The following is a 6,001-nucleotide window of genomic DNA, read 5'->3' as shown; positions in this document are numbered from 1 at the left end:
CATACACCCCCATGAATCATCATAATGGAAAGGTCTTCTCTTATGCTTAATAATGTTAATACCAAGTTTAGAGTGCAGAAAATAAACAGGCAGAATATGAGGGCTGTGGATATATTATACTGTCAGGGAAATGTTGGTTAATTAATTCATCAAATGAAATGATTTATACAGGTGCTCTTTGATCTTGTGTACTGTCCGGCTGCAGCCCCAGTTTGATACTGGGAACGAGATGAGATTGAGTTTTAGTGACTGGTTTCATGGTGCAGATGGAAAGGTGGTATAAGACTATCAATCCCTCACAAAGACCCAGCTCAACAAAGCACAGGATTTTTAAATATGTTTTCGTTGTCCGAGTTGATGACGGTCAGCAGCATTCCTGTGACATTCCCCTGTGGTCAGCACACATGTGGAGTCTGCCTGAAAACACAGCCTGTCACGCCACCCCAGCATTCTCTGTCCGTTGGTCTGTCCAGGAACCCATTGTGTTCACTAATACCTGGCAGAACAGACTCAAGAACGGGGGAATCAGAGGGGGGGGGGGGGGGGGGCTTAGGGGGGTACGATCAGAGAGAGAGAGAGAGAGAGAGAGAGAGAGAGAGAGAGAGAGAGAGAGAGAGAGAGAGAGAGAGAGCAGAGAGAGGGGCGTCTCTAAAAATTGCACCAGTGAGTCTTTACAGCACCACAGAATGGGAAACAGTGTAGGTGCACCTGACTAGCACTTTTGTGTTTCACCCCCAGAATCTAAAGAGAAAACGGTAGTTTAAAAAACATTGTCCTCTTAAAGAGGTTTGAATTTGTACAGTACTCTTTATTTTTGGTTACAGCATCTTGTCCTTTGTAAACGTCGAACAAATCACCTCAGTAACACCAAACCCACAGCTTTGTCATGGCGTTGTTACAAACCATAGTCAAACCTGCGAAACCCACATTGCTTTTATAATTTGTGCCTTTTTTGGGTTATCAAGGAGACAGTGCATCATCACTTGTTTTCTCATCAAGTTAATCTCTCCCAAATAGCTAGGTCTAAACTTCAAGGTGTGGTAATTTACCTCACCGACTCCCCGTAATAGTTCTACGGGCTTGACGTTTGCACAGAGAGAGAGAAAGTGTAACACATGCCCACCATAGCAGAGCGGGGCCAGCACCACAGAATGGACAAAATAGTATAGCCTGACTACGCCACGGAATTTCACCCTCAGAATTAAAACGGTAGTTTAAAACATGTCTCTTAAATAGGTTCTTTTATAAGGCGTGGAACTGGGATGCAAATCAGGACTCTGATCATAAATATGCACAATAACAACAATTACCACTTCCATCAACAGTATATAACCCTGCAGACATGACGGAAGAGTTAAAAACACTTCAACAAATCAACTGTGCAATAACGGTAATAAATACCAATAGTAAAATAAACAAATCAAATACACCAAACACAGCTTTAAAACATGCATATACAAACCAATAAAAACATGCAACACATTGCTATTATAATTGCCTATTCCATTTGGGTTATCACTGACAGTGCACATCATTTATCAAGTAATCATATTGCGAGATGGAGTCTAGTCCTATTACAGGAATTTAACAAAGTCATAATAATGATTTACCTCACATGAGAGTAGAGTACAACAATACAGTACATAAAAACAGAATCAAACAGCCAGGGGGTTATCTAACAGAATGGAAGCTTAAAACACAAACTAAACCAGGGGAACGGCAGGCTGTCAGGGCATTATCAAGCGTGTGGTGGTCCAAGAGTAGCCAGTCACGTAATATAAACAAACTTACTGTTTTGAAACAATAAGTTCTAAACTAGTCAGTCCATTGAAGGATTTCACGACAACCAACGAAGGCTGTAGCTGACTAGAAGATCCTAATCAAACTGGCTTACTCACGTCTCATACTTCAATGTTACCTCTAATCGCAGACCACACACAAAAACAATCAATCAAAGACTGCCGACCAGCCATACAGCTGCCATCACGACAGCCTCCCGTTACCTTACATTCTGCTTCCTATTCCATTCTCGCTTGTCTGTAAAACCTGGTAATAGGAAGCCTCGTTTTATTGGTACAGGGATAGGGATGAAAGATAAGGGGGCGTAATGAAAACGATAAGCACAAAGTAGCGACCTGCTTCATATATATATATATATATATATATATATATATATATATATATATATATATATATATATGTTATTTGCTAGTATGACCAGTGAAATACGGGTCACTGGGTGGTCTGCATAAAGGCTACTCCCAGTTTAGATGATAAGGTTGTATAATCTCTGGTGAGACCACACCTGGATCACTGTGATCAGTTTTGGTCTCCACGCTACAAAAAGACATTTAGGCTTCGAAAGAGTCCCTTGAAGAACTACTAGACCAATCCCAGGGCTGAAGGGTATAAGGTATGAGGACAGGCTGAGTAAGCTGTACCTATTTAGCCTAGAAAAAAGGAGAACAGACTAGGTCCAGAGGACACATTTAAAAGTTGAGACAGATTGTGGAGAGAGTGGTGGATGAAAAGGTTTGCTGGTCCATTGGGGTCCTTGCAGAGCTGTCTCAATGGGGTTCTGCATCTGTAAGCATCAAAGGGCTTTCATTAAATCAATGGCTTTCTGGCTACCCTTGGAAAAGCACCCGTGTTGTTTTTGTTGCAAGCTGTGAATCCTGAGCCCGGCACAGTTCAGTCAAATTAGCACTGATTACTATCAGTGAAAGCAATGAAGAGAAAAGGTTGAATGTATCTGAGCTTTCAAGCCAGTAAGGGGCTATACCCATGATTTCCATTACATGAGAGTAGATGTTGAACTTCATGCTGATTTGAACTCAGCTGTCTCCAAGATAAGCATCAACTAAGACGTAAATTTGCAGTAAACTAATGTGATCCATCTGCATCTCCATCCATTTGCGTTGCTTTCCATCTGATGATGTAGATATCCTTCTGTCTGGTGTTGATTGCTGAAGTGCAATACTGGCTCCAGGGACTAGCTCATTTTGCCTCCCCAGCGCATCAGCACACACAACGGCTGCGATGCTGGCTCCGGGGATCAACCCAGTGCAGGCTCCCCAGCGCATCAGCATGACAACTGTCTGGATTGAGCTAAGTAGGGTACATCTTTGGGGTCTTCAAGTGGGCACCTTCCATCCTCTGTGTTTCATTGACTAGCCCACGACATCTCAAGAGGGCTCAATAGTGATTCTGGCGTCCCAGCATCACCCCCCTCCATCCCCCACTCAACTCAGCCCAGCTTACTTACCTGTACATCAGCATTGCTTTCTTTCTATTGTGCTTGAGATGACCATCCAGAATCTTTCTGTCTCAACTACAGCCAGTTCTGCTCCTTTCTGCTGCTTCAAGTAAGTTCTTGACTGTGCGACGCAACTCTTGGCCACTGAACTCGATATCTCTGAGAAACCGGGTTGTAGAGTGTGCCACAAATCCTCGACAACCCACCTCCACTGGGTAAACCCAGACTCTCCATCCTCGCTGTTCCACTTCAGCAGCTAGTTGAGCATACTGAAGTTTAATTCTCTCATATGCCTCATCCACAGCATCTTCCCATGGCACTGATAACTCTATCAGATGAACAAGGCGTGCTGATCCAGACCACAAGACAATGTCTGGTCGAAGGTTGGTGGTGACAATCTCAGGTGAAAAAATAAGCCGTTGACCAACATCTGCCAGCATCTTCCAGTCTCTAGCAGCTTCCAGTTGTCCTGGGCGAGGCTTGGTTTTAACACCTTTTCTTAACTTGAAACAATCACTAATGAAATCTGAGGGAAAACTATAAAAAATGTGTCATAGAAAACACATGCCTAATTCAAATCCATGTGTGGAATGTGGCCAGGCGTTAATTGACCTATTGACGATCAATTATCCCTGGTCACATGCCTTTAAAAGGGAACTGGAAAGACAGTCCGTTGTTGTTCTTCATCCTCCCCACCGTGAAGCGCATGACTGTGTGTGTCGTCAGGGTCAGTGAACCAAAACCAAAGACCACTGGGATCTTTGGGATCTAGCAGAGGGATTAATTTAGGGGATTTTAAACCCACAAAAGTATATTTAAATTGTGTCAGGGATACGGTTCCTGGAGCAGGCTCTCCGCTTTAATGTGCAAGAACTCAAGGTAAAAAATAGGTGAGTGAAGGCGTTGCAGTCTCGGTTTTAATATCTCGCTTCACTTATCACCAGTTGCCATTTTCTTGTGTGGTATATGTAGAAGCTTCAAGACAATGGGATAGAAACAAAAAGCAGCTTCTACTTCATGTTCTGAAATCACTTCCTTTGGTGTGGCTGAGTTTTACTCCAATGGTCTAGCTGCAAAGAGGTCTACCGCAAGAGAAAGTGATCAGAAGGAAGGAAGAAACCTTTTTTTTAATTTGTATCTACAACATTGTGCTTGATCGGTCAACCTCCAATGAAAGAATCACCATATCTGCAACACAAGACAAAGGGGGCCCATGATAGTCCTGATCATTTATTTTAAACCTTTAAAAATAATCTTCTACAACAGTGAGGCTGCCTTGTATTCAGTGTTGTCTATATTGATTGTCCCAATCATCTGTATTCAGTGTGTGTATATTGATTGTCACAATCCTCTGTATTCAGTGTGTGTATATTGATTGTCCCAATCCCCTGTATTCAGTGTTGTCTATATTGATTGTCACAATCCTCTGTATTCAGTGTGTGTATATTGATTGTCACAATCCTCTGTATTCAGTGTTGTCTATATTGATTGTCCCAATCCTGTGCAGCTGTTGTCTTCCTATATCAGACACAAGTCTTAGGACTTAGGTGACCAATCAGTAGTTGTTTTTTGGGACATTTGCCATTCCTTAAAATTGATCCTGGATTTTTCCCAACTATCCTGCACCTTACCTCTACATTTTTGTTTGGGCTAACTGCACCAGGACTTATTTACTTTCTAAATCCTTATCTTATTTATTACAGAATAATTGCAGCATAACTGTCTTTCACTAACCTCCTGTGGCCAGATGGCTTGGTGCTGACATCACAGACCAGGATGAGACCGACCAGTACTGTGGTTTAGAGCTCTGATGTGCATTTATTTAATAAGATTTAAACAAAACAAAACACTTTCCATAAACCAAAAAAGGCTTGATGGCCAAAAACAGACAAACGCAGTGAACAAGTACGTGCTGGTGTAAAGCCAACATGAGTAGCAATTGTTATTCTTTTTGTATATCTTTAAACTTACATTCCCTGTCTGAACAAAACCCAATCAAGAGTGAGAGGTTCCTGCCTCTTGTGTAGCTGTGCCCGAGTTTGATTGCGTGTTAATCATTCAATCTGGCTCAGTCACATTCTGCACATGAAGTGATTTGGCAGGGAAGGCCATTAACCCTTCCCTGCTGACCTAAACACCTGTGCACAAATACATACACTTTAATAATAATAATAATAACAACAGCACATAAATAAGCAAAATAGACACAGGGGTGGGGTGTACCCTGACACACCTCCCTAAAGTCATGTTATCCGGGCACCTTTGTATTGTACTACTTATTAATGAGAAAAGATGTGCTCGCATCTGCATTTAAGTGTATCCAAGCTGTTCCTATGTTAACATAAACAGACCCAAACTTTACACATAGGCAAAAAATTTGTAAATGAAAACTTAGCCAACAAGCTTGCCATCTTGACTTAAAGCCAAATTTATTAAATGAAAAACTGAGACACAAAAAACTTTAATTGAACGACCTTGAATTATATTACCCGATTTATTTAGTTTTGCAAAATAATGTTTTTTTTTGTTTTTTTTTTCCTTTCAGAAAATAGCAGGCTATTAAAGTCATGGTTTAAACTCTGTGGAAAGTCTATAGTTCCTTATACATTGTACATTTAGAATTCAGGGTCTATAGTCATGGATACATTGCATCTGCTCAGTGAATGGGTTCCCTCACAGTCAGTAGTATGTTAATAGAAGGGACGTTTCAATTTCTCTCTCTCTCTCTCTCTCTCTCTCTCTCTG

The sequence above is a fragment of the Polyodon spathula genome, chromosome 26, assembly GCF_017654505.1.
Source record: "Polyodon spathula isolate WHYD16114869_AA chromosome 26, ASM1765450v1, whole genome shotgun sequence".
In the NCBI taxonomy this organism is placed as follows: Eukaryota; Metazoa; Chordata; class Actinopteri; order Acipenseriformes; family Polyodontidae; genus Polyodon; species Polyodon spathula.
Note: the sequence above shows the minus strand (reverse complement) of the source record.